General features: G+C 39.6%; 1 long non-coding RNA gene across 2 annotated transcripts; it reads right to left on the bottom strand.

Moving 5' to 3' along the window:
* Positions 1 to 15,464: 15,464 nt before the first annotated feature.
* LOC127181053 (uncharacterized) lies at positions 15,465 to 18,188 on the bottom strand. 2 transcript variants are annotated; one of them, XR_007829725.1, is made up of 7 exons: positions 17,705 to 18,188; positions 17,533 to 17,592; positions 17,368 to 17,434; positions 17,205 to 17,261; positions 17,006 to 17,111; positions 16,741 to 16,825; positions 15,465 to 16,050 (listed from the first exon to the last, which is right to left on the bottom strand). It is a non-coding gene; the product is annotated as an uncharacterized LOC127181053 (long non-coding RNA). The 2 variants fall into 2 exon arrangements; XR_007829724.1 differs by lacking the exon at positions 15,465 to 16,050 and having other exon boundaries at positions 16,600 to 16,825.
* Between the last annotated feature and the right edge of the window lie 1,628 nt (positions 18,189 to 19,816).

Here is a 19,816-nt window from a genome sequence, read left to right as displayed (position 1 = left end):
AAAATAAAATAAAAATAATAATAATAATAAAAAAATACCCACTGAAAACACTGCCTGGTAATGTTATCAGAACGTTTTTAGAACCAAAAAATTCTAGCTGGGACATTGTCCCCTCTAGTGCATTACTGAATGTTTGCTAGCAAAATGTCAAATTCACAGCTGTATGTGTATGACAAGATGACAAGTTAAAACTGTAAGCAACTGTTGTAAGAAAAAAGCTACAAACATTCATAGCATCCACACATGCCATATAATAATCCGGTTTTCATCTTTCTGTTGAAACTACACTTTACTTATTTCTGGAGTTAGGCTTAGGAGTTATCATTATTACGCCGTGTTACTCACATCACATTGATTTCAGTTGAACTAAACAGTTAATTAGCTTAAATCACTATTACTCTCTGGATGGGAATTATTGTAAAGAAAGTAAAGAGGAGACAATGTGATGATCAAGCAATGGACATGGTGCATATACAGACTGTCTGAGCTCTATCTGAATAACAAAATCTGTCTGAGCTCTGTCTGAATGGAGAAAGCTGTTCCACCAGTTTGAGCAGCACAAAGGTGATACAGGCCATTTGACCAATGCTAAAAAGACTAAATATTTTCTATAATACACATTTGGAACATGAACAATATAATTTGGGTGTTGGCTGTTCTTGCATTCCTGGAAAATATTCTTTATATCCTGATGAGGATGTGCTGAGATCCAGCATTCCCACTGAAATTATGCTTGTTTGTTATGCTCTGTAATGTGAAGGCCAACAGATGGTTATTATCAGAAGAATTCAGAACAGCCAAACCCTGTGGAATGTTTCCACAAGCATTTAGGGAACTCCCATTGCCTTTTAAAATTTGTGTGGTTAATATTTTTGGATAAATGAATCTGGCATCTGGTGGGAAGAGCTGATTTAGGTTTAGCTAGGTAGTTACTTAGAGAGCAGGTTATAAGGGTTTTCGAAAACTATCCTTCAGTGTAAGCAGTCTGCAAAGTTGTTAATCAAAAAAGTGCATGATAAAGACACTGTCTCCAAACGAGTCGTAATATTTTCGAATCTTCTGCCTGTTACCAGTATGCATCACTCAGTAACACATTAGCATAATGCACACTCTGACCTGCCCACAAACACTTCCACTATTTTGTTTTGTTTTCATTAATGAATAATGATGATGTGAATAATCAGTGGTTAAAATTCATTTTTTTTCTATAATACCACAGCAATACAATTCGAACCTTCTGTTGTGTGCACGTCATTTTACAGAGGACTGCTTCTCTAATCTTGGCAAGTTCAACAAAATATCAAGTTTTTTGTGCTAATATGTGATGTATACCTAGTGCAGCTTTATGTTTTCCAGGTAAACCACAATGTTACTATCTTACCTCTGATAATTCACTGTGAACGCACTATTTTCTAAGAATGTGTTGATTAATGTAGGCTTGTTGTTCTAATTACTTTGTTTAATAATAAAAATGTAGACATTTGGGTCTATAAACTTGTTTCATCAGTTAGTCATGTTAGCACTCAGCTAACGTATCCACCATAATTGTTTTGTTTTCAACACGCATTGTATATGGAGAGAACAATCACAACAGACTCGGCTAGCTGTGTTTTTCTTTTTTTTCCTTTGTTGTTTTTTTTTTTTTTTTTTGGCACTGTAATTTCCTCTTTCTTCCCCTTATTACATGCATTTATACATAAAGCCTTTAGACAAACACAAAAATTATGTTTACATTTATCCACTGGCAGAAGATTTTATCCCAAGGGACAAATAAGGAACATCACAAGCAAGTTATCATATATGACTACTTGTAGTAACGCTATGCCAAGTTTTGAGCAAGCAAACTTAGTTCAGAAGAAAGAGCACAATTGATTAAAGATTAAGCAAAAGAAGGTTTAACTGACTGTTTAATTCACTGAACGCAAAGAGTTAGGACGATTCCCACGGCCTGACAAAGAAGTGGTGGCCCCAGCATGATTTCTACAGAGGGGGACCTAGTCAATATTCTGTTCAGGGGTCCCAGAAATTATAGAGACGCCCCTGGTTAGGGCAGGGCTTATGTTGTTCCTTGTTCTCTTACGTTCCTTTCTCCGTATTCCTTCCCCTTTCCACACAGTTTTTCTTGATTATTTCCACAATATTTATCAGTCTTTAGTATTGCTGTCGGTGAAGAACTGCATACTACAAGGCAGTCATCCTAAAGTCTGTGCCTGCGTTTCAGAGATTTTACTGAGAAGACACCAGATTTTATTCAAGTAAGTCATGCAAAATGTAATTGTTCTTTGAATGTTCCACTATGCGTCTTTGAAGCCCTTGTGCTGTGTTATATGTATATAGAAGTCAAGTGTACATTTCAGTTAAATAGTGAGATAATGAAGTAAGTTTGTGTAATATAACATTTTTACACTATACCACCAATACATTTATTTCAGATAAAAGTCTTTTTAGGCTCAGTCCTTTGGATGCAGTTTGATGTACAGTAACTCATTTTACACAACACTGCTGATGTCTGCACATCACATTTCCATGACTGACTAACTAAAACCTTATATTAGAATCCTGAAAATGTCTAACCACTGACAGTCATATAAAAATGTACATTTATATCAGCATGTCTGTTCAGTCTCATGGTCACTTATGTTTAGGTATGATTTATAACACAAATTGCGCATCTTGTCTTTTTGATTCTATCTTATAATTATGCGCAACCACAAATAAAAGCACAAAAAAGTACCAAAGACACAGTCACTGAGAAGAGAGAGCAGCAAACTTTCTACACTGACACTCTGTCTTTACAAGTCAAAACTTGCTGGATTTCCTTTCACATGCTCCGGATTAATTCACTGAACTCTTACTAGCCAGACAGCTGTAGAATTACTGCCAAGGACCTTGGCACAGGTCTGCCATTATAAACACAAGCAGATTCACAGGCTTTAGTGTTATGCATCCGTTTACTGATTTACTTTCCCTTTGAACACAATGTGTAATTTGGGTGAATTCTCTTCATTATTGGTGTTAACTGGGCCTTGTTGGGTGGAGACTGCTTGGAATTACATGAAATGTCTGGATTTGCTGGCCAACTCCGGAAAACAGAGAGAGGGAAAAAGGTCCCGTTGAAATGCCGCTTATGAATTGGTTCCAAATCTGTAACCAGCATAGCTTTTATGTTTCATTTGTTTAGACAGTATCTAAGATGAGAAATATGTAAGATCGATTAAATTCAGCAGTCCATAGATGGGGTGTGCCTTACTGCCTCAGGGTAATAGTTCAGATTTTCCTTCCACAACACAATATTCCACAAAGTTCACTCTGCTAGTCATTTGCTAGTTAATGATGCACAAAATGTTTATATTTTACGGTTCTCATAAATATATCACTCCATTGGAACTTTTGCTTTTTTAAAACGAAGTGGGTGTTCCTTTTTTTTTTTTTTTTCATGTAAAATAAAACAGATGCAAAATAATTGTAACTGTGTAACTATAAAATAAACTATGTGTTAAATCTGTGCAGACCAGAACATCCCCCTTTCAGAATCATTAAAAATGTGAATTATTTTACCAAAATAAGAGGGATCATACAAAATAAATTTTGTTTATGTATTACTGGCTTGAATAAGTTATTTCTCGTAAAATATGTTTACATATAGTTCACAAGAGAAAATAATAGTTGAATTTATAAAAATATACTGGTTCAAAAGTTTACTTCCCCTTGAGTTTTAATACTGTGTTGTTACCTGAATGGCCCACAGCTGTGTTTGTGTGTGTGTTTTGTTTTGTTCAGTGATAGTTGTTCATAAGTCCCTTGTTTCTCCTGAACACTTAAACTGCCCGCTGTTCTTCAGAAAAATCCTACAGGTCTCACAAATTAGTTTGGTTTTTCAGCATTTCTGTGTATTTGAACGCTTTCCAGTAATGATGTTGTGATTTTGAGATGGTATGATTTCCATCTTTTCACACAAAGGACAACTGAGGGACAACTATTACAAAAGGTTCAATTACTCACTAATGCTCCAGAAGGAAAAAAAAAAAAAAAAAAACATGCATTAAGGGGGTGAAAACTTTTGAACAGAATGGAGTACATTTTTGTTTACATGTAGTTACATTGTTACTTTTCCCCCCTTCTGTGTAGAATGTGTACATTTTTCTTATTTTGCCTAAATATAATTTTTTCATTTAGTATTGCCCTTTAGAGGCAACAAAATACATGTTTCCCAGAAGACAAAGTAAGTAAAGTTTACGCTGATTTCAAAAAAAAAAAAAAAAATTCACCCCTCTGGCTCCTAATGCATTGTGTCCCCCCACTGTTGCCTCACAGCAAGAAAGTCACTGGTTTAAGTCTCAACTGAGCCAGGATGCCTTTCTGTGTGGAGTTTGCATGTTCTCCCCCCTGTCTGTGTGGGTTTCGCCCACAATCCAAAGACATGCATCATAGGTGAATTGGTTGTATTGACTGTAGTGTGTGAATGTGTGTGTGAATGAGTGAGTGTGTCCCAGCACTGGGGATGCACAAGTTAGTGCACTCTCAGGGGTGGGTTGTGGCAGAAAAGGACATCTGGCATAAAACATGTGCCAAATCGGATGTGCGGATCACTCCGCTGTGGCGACCCCTGATAACAGGGAGCAAGCCGAAGGAGAGAGAGAGTTTTTACAAAATGTTTTGAAGCATTTTTGTTGTTGTTGTTCATTAAATATAAGTGTTTGTTTTTTAAAGTAACCACAAAGCAACCAGCGGAAGACTGAAAATAGTCTGTTTGATCAATTTTGCCTTCTCAAATCATCATGACTTGCCTAAAATAAAATCTATAGATATAAAACAGTTTAAGTATAAAACAATTTTAGTTAAAATGTTAACCCTAGATAAATGTGTGCATTTATGTGGAGAGTGGAAGATGAAGCCGCTTTGCAGGACAAGGAGGCACTAGCGCGATCACTTGCATTTTTAGTGGAAAAAATAAAAAATATGCTGTCATTTTTGCTGATAAAGGTAAGAGTAATGCATCATTAGGAACTGTAAAGGGTCTACTTTTATTTGTGTGCACTCACAATATCAACAAAACGTTGCTTTTATAAAACAAAGAAAACAAACATTATGCGCTTTCTGTCATCTCAACAGGAGCTCTTCACAAAAATGTGTGCCGTTCCATCTGCAATGAACGCTTTCCGAGCTGGTATAGAAAGTGAAAGCGAAAGAGAAGTCTCATGTTGTTTCCACCTGGGTGGATTTTTTTTTAAATCATCATAATTGGTGGATGTCTAAAAGATAAAAATAAAAAGAAGCCTAAAACAGGCCCAAAGCCTGGCCCACGTCTAAATTATGACGTGAAAATTGGCCCGAAGCCTGGCCCTAAGGGCGTAAAAAAGTCAGGGCCCATCAGGCTCAGGCTTCAGGCAAAGTTCAGAAATGTATGGTATGTGATTTATAATCAATGATTCACAGTGAATCTCTTATTTATATCATATCTACACTATATTTGTTATAATGAGACAATTTGCTAACACACAGAACTCAGCACTGAACATCACCTCTGGCATTTTAAACAGTGGTTGGATACTAAACTTAAACGGCTCTGCATTCCATTGCATTTCAGAAATCAACAGATATGTCTGTGATTGGCTACATTGCTCAAGTTTGTAAACAGAAACCTTTTATGCTCTCTGGAATGCAAACACAAAGACACACTGGACCGTTTGCCAAATCTGTTTTGCCAGTGTTCTATTACTACAGCCTGCAGGCTCTTGATTTCGTTTCATCAAGCATTCCCATAGAACCGTGCCTGGTTTACGAAGTGTGTATTGCATTCCAGAAATCAACAGATATGTCTGTGATTGGCTACATTGCTCAAGTTTGTAAACAGAAATCTTTTATGTTCTCCAGAATGCAAACATAAATACACACTGGACCGTTTGCCAAATCTGTTTTGTCAGTGTCCTATCATTACAGCCTGTAGGCTCTTGGTTTTGTTCATCAAGCATTCCCGTAGAACTGTGCCTGGTTTACGAAGTGTGTAGGCACAATGCAAATGTTTTTTGTTTGTTTGTTTTACTTTAATAATTTATCCGAATTGTTGTGGATTTAGGGGTGCATTTGGAATTTGACAATGTGAAGAAAAAAGTTTTCCTTTTTCCCCCAAAAAAACCAAACATGACCTTGAACGCTTTCCGAGCTGGTATAGAAAGTGAAAGCGAAAGAGAAGTCTCATGTTGTTTCCACCTGGGTGGATTTTTTTTTAAATCATCATAATTGGTGGATGTCTAAAATATAAAAATAAAAAGAAGCCTAAAACAGGCCCGAAGCCTGGCCCATGTCTGAACTATGACGTGAAAATTGGCCCGAAGCCTGGCCCTAAGGGCGTAAAAAAGTCAGGGCCCATCAGGCTCAGGCCGAAATCCAGGGCTCTACAGGACATATCAACCAGTAGCCTAATTTCATTGCTAATAATAGACAGCAAAGTTCAGAAATGTATGGTATGTGATTTATAATCAATGATTCACAGTGAATCTCTTATTTATATCATATCTACACTATATTTGTTATAATGAGACAATTTGCTAACACACAGAACTCAGCACTGAACATCACCTCTGGCATTTTGAACAGTGGTTGGATACTAAACTTAAACGGCTCTGCATTCCATTGCATTTCAGAAATTCATTTAATTCATTTAATTTAAAAATAAATTTGAACTTTGCTAATAACAATAATAACTTTTCAACCATAAGAGCTAGAAACAACATTCTTACAAAAAATTTCAAGATGATTCAGTAGCACCCTATGTTGTCATTTTCCTTCATTACATTGTTTATATAAAGTATAATATTGTAACGAAGCGGAGATGAGACGAGGATCTATGTGCAGGAGTTTATTGAACATCCAAGGAAAACAACAAACAATCCAGAACGGGGAACACTGAGAAACCAGGCAAGAACAGGGAGCAACCATCACAGACATTAAACAACTGACAAAATACAGGGGAAAGACAAGGACTATATATACACAGGGTGAGGTAATGATCTAATTGGTAACCGGGGTAACTGATGAGGGAGTGGGTGTGGTTCAATGAAGATCCATGGCAACAAACAAGGGAACAGAGGTACAGGGAAGCAGGGAACAATAAGACACAAAAACTACAAAATAAAAGTCCTTAAACACGAATACAGAAGACAAAGACCAGGCACATGACATAACCCCCTCAAAGAGTGGCTTCCAGACGCTCCAAACAGAAATACCAGTCCAGGAAGGGGGAGGAGCTCAGGCAGAACTGGGGAAGGGATGGAGGGCCAGGTCCATGTAAGGGGAGATAAACAAGGGACTGAAGCAGAGCAAGAGGCCAGGGTGGAGTCGGCCAGATGGGAGGAGCTGAGGACCACCAGATCATGAGAGAAGACCTCCACGGCGGAGCAGGCGGTACCCAGCAGGGCGGAGCAGGAGGCTCAGGAGCCCTCCAGGGCGGAGCCGGAGGCAGAGCAGGTGGCACTAGAGCCCTCCAGGGTGGAGCCGGAGGCAGAGCAGGCGGCGCTAGAGCCCTCCAGGGCGGAGCCGGAGGCAGAACAGGTGGCACTAGAGCCCTCCAGGGCGGAGCCGGAGGCAGAACAGACGGCGCTACAGCCCTCCAGGTCGGAGCCGGAGGCAGAGCCAGCGACACTAGAGCCCCCAAGGGCAGAGCCGGAGGCACAACAGCCCTCCCAGGCGGAACAGGAGGCGGAACAGGAGGCGGAGCAGGAGGCGGAGCAGGAGGCGGAGCATCCCTGCGGGGCGGAACAGGAATCTGCATCACGCTCTGGGACCTGGGGAGAGCAGGGACAGAGGAGGCAGACAGAATAGAGGGAGAAGGCGCAGCAGCCCTCCAGGGCGGAACAGGAGGCGGAGCAACCCTCCGGGGCGGAACAGGAGGCGGAGCAGCCCTCCGGGCGGAACAGGAGGCGGAGCAGCCCTCCCGGGCGGAACAGGAGGCGGAGCAGCCCTCCGGGGCGGAACAGGAGGCTGCGTCATCGACTGGGACCTGGGGAGAACAGTGACAGAGGATGTAGACAGGGAAAAGGGAGAAGCAGAGAGTTTGGTGGTTAACGCCCCCTCCGTAAGAGGTTCTACGGCTGGCGCCGACACCTCTGGAGGCATTGGCGCAGCTTCTCCGACGGGGAAGGCCTCTGGAGCAGACTTGAGACCAGACGGGGCCTCTGGGGCAGACTTGAGACCCAGACGAGAGCTCTGGTGCAGGCTTGTGATCAGACGAGAGCTCAGAGGCTGACCTGTGAACAGGCGTGACCTCAGGAGCACAGTGTGTAGCCCACACACACCACATGGCCACTGCCATTAAGGGAAGAGCAGCAGCGATAACGTCACTTGGCTTGTGAAGATCTGCTGTAACGTGGCTTGACTCGGGAACAACATGGCTTGACTCGGGAACAACATGGCTTGACTCGGGAACAACATGGCTTGACTCGGGAACAACATGGCTTGACTCGGGAACAACATGGCTTGACTCGGGAACAACATTGACTTGGCTTGACTCGTGGGGAACAGCTGCTGTAGCTTGACTCGGCCCTGTAGCTTGACTTGAATCAGGGGTAGCTGCCGCAACAAGAGGGAGCGCCATCTTAGCTGTCCGTACAGCCATTAGGGGTGAGTCCAACACGTGGGTCATCATATGGCGTGACTTGGAGACAGCGACCATCTTGTGGACTGGCTTTGGCGTGGCGGCCATCTTTGCGACAGGCTCTGGCGTGGCGGCCATCTTTGCGACAGGCTCTGGCGTGGCGGCCATCTTTGCGACAGGCTCTGGCGTGGCGGCCATCTTTGCGACAGGCTCTGGCGTGGCGGCCATCTTTGCGACAGGCTCTGGCGTGGCGGCCATCTTTGCGACAGGCTCTGGCGTGGCGGCCATCTTTGCGACAGGCTCTGGCGTGGCGGCCATCTTTGCGACAGGCTCTGGCGTGGCGGCCATCTTTGCGACAGGCTCTGGCGTGGCGGCCATCTTTGCGACAGGCTCTGGCGTGGGCCATCTTTGGCGCTCTGGCGGCCATCTTTGCGACTGGCTCTGGCGTGGCGGCCATCTTTGCGACTGGCTCTGGCGTGGCGGCCATCTTTGCGACTGGCTCTGGCGTGGCGGCCATCTTGTGCAGTGGGTCTGGGCTGGCGGCCATCTTGCAAGGAGACTCAGGAGTGGCGACCATGCTGTGAATTACCCTTTCTACTTCCTTAACAGAAAAAGGGGATTCACAGAACAGCAAAACAAAGTCTATATACTGTGACAGGGTCCAGCTGGGGTCCTCATCCGGTAAGTTTAAACTAACCTCTGGATCGAGTCCACTCCAGAAACAGTCCTTTATTTTGGTGTCATCTCCAGGCACTAGCTGGCTGTAATAAAGGAACTCCTCCACATAATATTCGATCGGTCGGCCGTTTTGAAAAATTGAGCAAAGAGTGCTCAGAGGGTCGCGATAAACTCCTGCTAGATCCATAGTTGGTCAGTTGTTCTGTAACGAAGCGGAGATGAGACGAGGATCTATGTGCAGGAGTTTATTGAACATCCAAGGAAAACAACAAACAATCCAGAACGGGGAACACTGAGAAACCAGGCAAGAACAGGGAGCAACCATCACAGACATTAAACAACTGACAAAATACAGGGGAAAGACAAGGACTATATATACACAGGGTGAGGTAATGATCTAATTGGTAACCGGGGTAACTGATGAGGGAGTGGGTGTGGTTCAATGAAGATCCATGGCAACAAACAAGGGAACAGAGGTACAGGGAAGCAGGGAACAATAAGACACAAAAACTACAAAATAAAAGTCCTTAAACACGAATACAGAAGACAAAGACCAGGCACATGACAAATATACTATAATATACTATACTATAATATAATATAATATAACATATACACAATGTGTATTTACAGATGACTTCTGAACATTATTGTAACAGTTACGTTCTGTCTAATTTTCATGGACTTTTAGGTTGTTTTTCTTCTGTTTCCTTCCCACTATCTGTTGGCATGAAGTTTCATTTAACAAACACAGCTGTATGCATTTAGTTTAATTATATTTGTGTATTTAAGTCCCTTAGTTTAGGAGCTCTGGCGTACTGCTACCGCCTTGGAGTCCAGACAATGTCCACCAGTATCAAAGAGACATGGAGGGCCATTGAAAAGCAAATGTTGGCAGTACATCTAAAAGCCAACAGAGGGAATGTGAAAGAAAATAGCACTGTCCTTTGAAAATTGGTGGCAATTTCCCAACTGCATTAGGGCACTAGATGGTACACACATCTGCATCACTGCTCCACCAAAATCTGGACTTTTAGGTTGTTTTTCTTCCGTTTCCGTCCCGCTATCTGTTGGCATGAAGTTTTATTTAAAGGGGTCATCGGATGCTAAGTTCACTTTTTCATGCTGTTTGAACATTAATGTGTGTTGGCAGTGTATGTACAAATCTACCCTATAATGATAAAAATCCATGCAGCGGTTTTTAATTAATCTGTAAAAATAATATCCCCTTTTTCAAATCGAGCCATTCTCAGATGCCTGTCGTTGTTGCGTCACACCCGCAGAGGCCGCTCCCACGATAGTTGATTGACATGAGCGATTTACCTCGAATCAGCTGTCACAGTCCGCCCTCTTCGTTTCCATGCTGGAGCAGGGATGTAAATTAGACAAGAATATCTCCGATTGAGCGATTGAGGTGTTGTGTTGCTGGATGTAATAATGAACATAGTGGTCATCATTTACTCCCGACATCTGAGCCGCTGAAGACGCAGTAGATTACGTTTGTTTGTGAATGGAATGCGCCTCCCGATCTACATATATCCGTCTATGTTCGCGCAAATCATTCATGATCCAGCTTCACTTACAGCAGAAGTGGGTATAAGGGTTTTTTTATGAATCTTTGCGATCGCCTTTCCTTATAGTTAGGAAGTTTAGCGGCTAAACGCGGCTACATGCGGCTAACGTAAACAGTAGCATCTTTCCACAAAGAGAAGAGAGGGGCGGGGCGAGCAGAGCTCATTTGCATTTAAAGGAACAACCCCTTAGAATGAGATGATTTTTGCAGAGCTCATTTTGACAAGGTAAAAAGGGTGTTGTTTTACAAAACCATTGAGAATTTTTAACCAAAGTATATTAGAGACTTTTTATTAAGACCCTAAAGAATCATATCAACTTGTGGAAAATGGGCATCCGATGACCCCTTTAACAAACACAGCTGTATGCATTTAGTTTAATTATATTTGTGTATTTAAGTCCCTTAGTTTGGTTCCTTCATTATCCTTAAAAAAGATTTGTGATAACCTTTTGGATCTATCTCTGTTTGCTTTATTTTAAAAAAAAATATTGTTATTTGGAACATCTTTAACATCTTTGGAACAAAACATTACAAGCATGGCCAAAAATCATGAAATTTTAAATTCAGTGTGGCATACAAGTGATTTTCCCATACCAGCCTTTTAAGGCATTAACCGGTAGCACTTTATTTTATAGTACATGTAATTCCCTGGTACATACATGGTAAATATATTGCACCTACAGGCAAATGCGTGGTAACACAAGGTACTTACCTGAAGTGTATGTCCATAACAAATAAGAAACATGGCTGTACTTAAAAGTCATACATGCATGCTAATTAGTTTGTACATACAGACAAGTGTGGTTACTTAGAGGTAGTGCACATACATGGTAACTAACTGTAACATACTTGACTGTACTTACTAATGTATATAGATGGTAAATATGTAGTATTTACGCGACCATCAACCCCAGGGAGTTAACTAGTAGGTACATACACCAATCCGTACATACTAAGCATATGGAAATAGGACTGTAAAATAAAGTGCACCGTTTTACATAAACATTACAAAGGAATTACCAGTTCTTCAAACTTTGTAAGCACTGTTGTGGAGAGCAATTTAGCATTAACAGTCCTACACAAGCAATTGAAAAACAGACTTACCAAGCGTACCGTATATATCAAGTACAGTATGTGTCTTGTTTGTTACCACATAATACCACATTCTTCCATAGGTGCTACATGTTTACCATGTACATACTAGTTGTACACATACAGTAATGTGTCTTATTAGTTACCATATACGAATACTGTAAGGACGTGCCTGTTTGTATCCACACTTGTCCGTAAGTACTGTATATTTACAAGTATATACAATTAGTAAGTAAAGTAATGTCTTATTACCATATACTAACACTACCTGTAAGTTATTACACACACTTGTTTGTAAGTACTACATATTTATCATGTGTATACCAAGTATAGTATGTGTCTTGTTTGTTACCACATAAACCACATTTGTTCCATAGGTGTTATACATTTACCATGTACATACCATTAGTATGTACAGTAATGTATCTTATTAGTCACCATATATGGATACTGTAAGGATGTGTCTTTTTGTACCCACTTATCAGTAAGTACTACATATTTACCATGTATATACATTAGTAAGTATATAAAGTATGTAATTAGTTACCATGTATGGGCACTACCTGTAACCATTGTTACCCACACTTGTCTGTATGTACAAACTAATTACCATGCATGTACGACTGTTAAGTACAGCCATGTTTCTTATTTGTTACCATGTACATACACTTCGGGTAAGTACCTTGTGTTACCACACATTTGCCTGTAGGAACAAAATATTTACCATGTATGTACCAGGGAAGTACATGTACTGTAAAGTAAAGTGCTACCCATTGACCGTTTTGAATTTGATACCACATTTTACGAACACATGGACATACTGTTACAAAACTAAAGATAATTCAAAAGTATGCTTACAGCTTTTATCGTTGGCTAATTTAATTTAGTTAAAAATATATATATGTAAAGTTCAGATGCAAAACCAGCTAAACGTCCATCTGACGTCTTTCTTTAAAAAATGCATTTTTATCAGGCTCAGATGTATAGGTTTCTATGTAAGTACCGGTACTTCTGATTGGGCTGAGGCTGGTATTTTAGCGAGTTTGAAGAAAAAGTATTTGATGTATGTGACATATAATATGTGTCAAGAGCATTCACTCAGTATCATTATCTCATTTTTGACCAAGATGGCTTTTAGCTGGTTTTGCATCTGAACTCTTCATATATATTTTTTTCAAACACATCCTAGACTGCTTATCCAATCTTTCACACAAAGTCGTATCATACCATGCTGGTGAAAGCTTATTGAAGGCGAACTCCAAATTTACAAGTAATGTACTTACCTCCTTGTCATACAAGATGTTCATGTCTTTCTTTCTTCAGTCGTAATGAAATTATGTTTTTTAAGGAAAACATTTAAGCATTTTTCTCCATATAATGGACCGCTATGGTGCCCCGAGTTTGAACTTCCAAAATGCAGTTTAAATGTGGCTTCAAACGATCCCAAATGAGGTTGTAAATGATCCCAGTCAAGGAAGAAGGGTCTTATCTAGCAAAACGATTGGTTATTTTCATATAAATAATACAATTTAAATACTTTTTAATCTCAAATGCTTGTCTTTTCTTGCTCTGCCTGAACTCTGTGTATTCTGGCGCAAAACAGTTAGGGTATGTCGAAAACCTCCAATCGTATTTTCTCCCTCATCTTCAAAAATGATTTTAAAATCATCCTACATCACTGCAGAAGTTCCGACCCAGTCTTTGCAAAGTAAACAAGCAAAGAAGATCAAACACCCTTAACAAAAAAGGTAAAACAGTGATATAGGATGATTTTGAAGTTGAGGGAGAACATGAGTTGGGAGTTTTTCGACATACCCTAACTGTCATGAACCAGAAAAAAACAGAGTTCAGGGAGAGTAAGAGAAGACGAGCATTTGAGATTAAAAAATTATAGAAATTGTATTATTTTTATGAAAATAACCGATTGTTTTGCAAGATAAGACCTTGGCTGGGATCATTTACAACCGCATTTGGGATTGTTTGAAGCCGCATTTAAACTGCATTTTGGAGGTTTATATGGAGAAAAATGCTGAAATGTTTTCCTCAAAAAACATAATTTCTTTACAACTTAAGAAAGAAAGACATGAACATCTTGGATGACAAGGGGGTGAAAACATTATCTGTAAATCTTTGTTCTGGAAGTGGACTTCTCCCTTAAAAGCTTTTTGATATCTAAAAAACATTTTTGTATAACTCATCAAACTGATGGCATGACACCAACACAAAACTGAAGTGGTGTTCCTGCTTTGATGCCAAACTTTGTCACCCCACACTGACCACACCACATCAGTTTGGGAGCAGTTTTAAATTCATGTCTTGCTCGTTCGTTGCATCTGCTGTGCATGTTTTTCAGATGTCTTGTGTTTTGTAAATTCTAGTTTTGAATTTATGCTCTTGGTAGTTTTTTTGTTCCAGTCAGGTTTCATTTTGGCAAGTTTTATTTTTTGCTTTTGCTTATTTCTTGTTATCTTGTCTCGAGTCTTTGTGATTTGTCTAGTATTGGTTTCTGCCTGCCCTACTGCCCTGTGTCTTCGCTGATTGCTGGCTCCCCGACTTAGATCTGGCAGCCAACTCTGGTGCCTCAGTGTCAACTCTCTGTGCCAACTTCTGGTTCCTTGAGCCATTGCCTCACTGCTGTAGAATCTGGACCTGCTTCATGAACAACCACCCTGTTCACCAGTTGTCTCTCCATCACTGTTGTTTGGGCTGTGTGCTGTCTGTTGTAAATAAATATCACTCTTCTGCTCATACTGAATTTGGGTCCTCCCTCTACGATTCTTGACACAAACACAGATCAAAAACCAAAACCAAAGTGACACCATACAATGACCAACATCAAACTGACCAAAGAGGAAGTATTTACACATGTGTTTAGTTTACTGAATCAGTCTCTTCCGACACAGTATTTTGTACATTTTTTCTGAGGTCTGATGGACATGCTTTTTTTACAACCAAAATGATTCCTTTTTCTATCTCGGGGCACTATAGAAGTGCTATATGGAGAAAAATGCTGAAATGTTTTCCTCAGAAATAAAAACATAATTTCTTTACGACTAAAGAAAGAAAGACATGAACATCTTGGATGACAAGGGGGTGAGTACATTATCTGTAAATCTTTGTTCTGGAAGTGGACTTCTCCCTTAAAAGCTTTTTGATATCTAAAAAACATTTTTGTACACTACAAATTTTAACGGGTGAATTTAACTCTCTCAGAGTTAAAATTAACACTTATCCAGTGTATATATGGATACCACCAGTAAAGTGTTAAACTAACACTTTTGAAAGTTTTGACATTTTTAACACTGAGACAGTGTTACTAATAAACTCCTAAAATGTAAAATATTAACACCAGAACGGATGATGAAAACACCAAAGTTGGTGTTCAAATTTAGCACTCATGGAGTAACTGCTCAACACAATACCAGTGTTCAGGTGAAAATATTAAAAAATAAACCCACAAAACAATACGTTTACATTAATTTTTTTTTTTAATTGAAACACATTTAGTGTTTTCAATACATGTTTTTTACATGTTCTCACAGCATCTAAAACATCATAATGTCAAGGCAAATCAATGCAAAGGCACAAAATACAAATTCTTATTTGGTCCATATGTGCTCTTAATGTTTTAAGGTTTATAATGCTTACATTTATCAGCTTTAACAACAGTCTTTGCTTTGTTTTCAGCATGACAAGATGTGTTTCTCTGCTGTTTTCAGCCAAGCAAGATATCCATTCCCACTTGGAGCATTTCAAAAGTGCTCCTGTAAAATTAGAAAACTAAATAACAAAAACATAAAAAACAGGATAATTTTACATCCATTTTTTACAATGCAGATTGTATCAATGCAGCTTTACAGTATTAAACAGGGAAATAGGCTGCAACAAAGTCAGATTGAGCAGAGGTCTTGTGCCAATGGGTGTGTTGACGAGGTGTTCGCAGGGGATCTGTCTCTGGGGCTCATGTAGTTGTCATGGTCTCCGCTGACGTTCAGGGCTGTAGAGGTCATCTCTAGGTACTGATCCACCATCTGGACTGGATACGGACTGGATCCAGGGAACTGCAGTGACCATCTGATCTGGATTCAGTCTGGATCTGGGTGGCTACAGTGACCTCGAAATAAGAACAAAACAGACTAATATTAGCGTAGATGCCATTCTTTCTTACAATGTAACAAGTACATCATGTGTTAAGGGACGTGTTCCCAGTTTTGGCTGACCTAAGTAATGCAGCCTAACAATGCTTTAACCGATTTGAATTAAATAAATGTGTAAGTGCATTACATATGAGCCAGGTTAAAGAGATGGGTCTTTAATGTAGATTTTTATTCAAGGCCAAAGTCAATAATACCCAGAATATCAAAATCAACTGCGGGTGGCAGATCCTTTTCCTATTTAGCTCCCAAACTCTGGAATAATCTACCTCCTACTGTTCGGGGGGGCAGACTGTCAGTTTAAATCTAGACAATACAATAAAATACAATTCAAAATAGTTTACCCAAAACTGAAAAATTTGTCATCATTTTGGACCTTCGGTCTTTTAAGAAGAACAAAAAAATATTTTGAATAATCTACAGAAGACATATACTGACATTATATGGATAACTTTGTTCAGGGCATTTTTTTAATCTCCTTTTGTGGTCTAAAAAAGAAAGAAAGGCATATGGCATTAGAGCAACACAAGGCCAAGGCTAAGTAAATGTTGACTCGATTTTCATTTTTGGGTGACTTACTCTTTTAAGGAAAATCATTTAATTCACTGTAAATGTATGTATATATATTGTAAAAAGAAAGTCAGTCTTACTGGAAAATTAGTCTTTTAACAACAGAAACAAAGTCATAATTCCAAGTGCGTACTGATCTCTCTCTGCATTGAGGTTGGACTCCTCCTGCCAAAATGAATGCACATAAATGGGACAGCACATAAATCAAATGGCAGTGCAAGCATACCAAAAACTTACATTTGATACATTTTTTAGAAGGAGATCAGGCTTTTTATCATTATTGTTTAATAATCAAAATATTAAGCATGACAATCAACAATTTTAAAATATGCAATTGTGGCTTACCCTTGTTTCTGGTATGTGTCCTAACAGAGCTCTTCTCATCCCACTTAATGTAATGGTGACTTCATACTCTTCAAGCACATCATCTCCAGAGTGAAAGAATATCTCTCTGGGAAAACGTTTAGAAGTGCACAACAGATAAAAATAGCTATAAATCCGTATGATGTTATAAAACATATTTTAAATTAGGTAAAACACGTACTTCTTACGTTTTCCTGTTAAAGTGACCTCTGCGTCTGCCCTGCATAACAATTCAAATCTGTGAGAAACGTTTAGGCTCGTTTAGGCACATACAGCTTACAAATATCTTCATAAAGTAATATTATCCTATATAATACATAATGTAAATGAGGTAAAACACTTACTTTAGGTGTTTCCTTGATAAAACCAACTTCCCCGTCTGCTCCGCATCGTGAGTGAAAGAAAATATCTCTGAAAAACAAAAGTTTAGGAGTGCACAACACAGAAATGTCACTATTAATCAATGTTATGTTATAAAATACATATATTAAATAGGGTAAAACACTTACCCCTTAAGTTTCCCTATTAAAAGCGGCTCATCTGCGTCAGCTCCGCATTGCAATTCAAATCTGTGAGAAACGTTTAGGCTCGTTTAGGCGCGAACAGCATAAGGTTATAAATATCGTCATAACGTAATATTATCTTACAAAATACATATCGCAACTTAGATAAAACACTTACTTTCGGTGTTTTCCTTGATAAAACTGGTCTCCTCTGTATCGTGAGTGAAAGAAAATATCTCTCTGAGAAAAAGTTTAGGAGTACAGGACTCTGGTCTGTTCCGCATCGCGAGTGGATAAACATGTCTCAGAGAAAAATTTAGCCACATACAGCACATAAATATCGTTATTAAACGATATGACATTACATTACATTTTGTAATTAAGATTAAACGCTGTATTTCGCTGTTTCCCTTCCTCATTATGCTCCGCGTCGCGAGCAAAGAAAATGGCGTCTGTAAAAAATATTTCAGATGGGTGAGGCGCGCACACGAGCAAATGTCCCGGATGTGACTGATAACACTCAACAGTGTTAATAAGGGTAACTCGGCGTATTTACACCGGCCAGAGGGCGCTGTTTACACTAGCTAGTGTTAATCCTCTCAAATTCAACACCACAAGTTTAACTCTTTACTCTAAAAGTCCTTAACACCAGGATTTTAACACTGGAGATTTTGTTGTGTATAACTCATCAAACTGATGGCATGACGCCAACACAAAACTGAAGTGGTGTTCCTGCTTTGATGCCAAACTTTGTCACCCCACACCGACCACACCACATCACATCACTTTGGGAGCAGTTTTGACTACCTATTGGTTAAAAGTAATTGTATTTGTGGGTTTGAAACCATTTTGCTCAAAATCATCCAAAAATGTTTTAAATTTCTAATTCTTTAAGTTGGCCTGATGCTCCCTGCCATGTGTCAAAGCTTGGTGCAGTAGACAGCTCACAAAGGCACGTGACATCCAAAAAAACAGTCTTTACTTAGAAACATGCAGAAACTGTCAGGATCTGGCCCTGACAGTCTTGTCTGTTTAGTCTGTGTTCAATGTTTATTTGTTTGTCATGTGTTTGAGCATTGGCTTTTTTCTCTATTTGTGTTGGCTATGTGCTCCTTTTGCTCTGCCTTCTCATTTCGTATCAGGCCCCCTTATTTAGTCCCTATCTGGTACTCGTTTCCTTGAGTGTGTTCACCTGTTCCTCGTGTTCTGCTCCCTTTATGTTTTGTTCCTTTCCTTCATGTCTTGCTCATTCGTTGCATCTGCTGTGCACATTCTTCAGATGTCTTGTGTTTTGTTAATTCTAGTTTTGAATTTGTTCTCTTGATAGTTTTTTTTTTTTTTGTTCCAGTCAGGTTTCATTTTGGCAAGTTTTTTTTGCTTTTGCTTATTTCTTGTTATCTTGTCTCGAGTCTTGTTTTGTGTTTTGTCTAGTATTGGTTTCTGCGCGCCCTACTGCTTAGATCTGGTGCCTCAGTGACAACTCTCTCTGCCAACATCTGGATCCTTGAGCCATTGCCTCACTGCTGTATAGTCTGGACCTGCTTCATGAACAACCATCCTGTTCTCCAGCTGTCTCTCCATCACTGTTGTTTGGGCTGTGTTGTCTGTTGTAAATAAATGTCACTGTTCTGCTCATACTGAATTTGGGTCCTCCCTCTCAGATTCTTGACGGAAACACAGATCAAAAACCAAAACCAAAGTGACACCATACAATGACCAACATCAAAGTGACTAAAGAGGAAGTATTTATACATGTATTTAGTTTTCTGAATCAGTTTCTTCAGACACAGCATTTTGTATATTTTTTTTTATATACAAAATGCTGAGGTCTGATGGACATGCTTTTTTTACTACCAAAATGATTCCTTTTTCCAGATCCTTTTGCAGTTTACTCTGTATGCTGGATATTTACCTTTGTTGTGATCTCTTCCACAATACCTACAGTTTCACATCTACAGTTTTGAGACATGTCTGGAACATTGGCTTGCGATCCGTGTTTTGTTCGTGCTTGTCTCACTTTGTGAATTTCTGCGTTTGATGAAACTTGAATTTGAGACAGCTGCATGCGGCTTGCCTCTGCAGCATGGCACATTTAAATTGCTTTATGCAAGTCTAAATCAGTTTCTTTCAGCTGCCTGGCTCTGAAAGTGTAGTCGCGAATGCCTACAATGATTCTGTCTTTTATTATCAGAATGTCACATAGTTGTCCATACTCACAAAACCTGGCTTTGGTTTTGAGATCCATCTTGAATTGAAGATATGCCATTCAAACGTCACATTTGTGTGGCTC

This window comes from Labeo rohita, chromosome 18 (assembly GCF_022985175.1).
Source record: "Labeo rohita strain BAU-BD-2019 chromosome 18, IGBB_LRoh.1.0, whole genome shotgun sequence".
Lineage (NCBI taxonomy): Eukaryota > Metazoa > Chordata > Actinopteri > Cypriniformes > Cyprinidae > Labeo > Labeo rohita.
The sequence above is the reverse complement of the archived record's forward strand: the minus strand, read 5'-3'. Positions and strand labels throughout refer to the sequence as shown.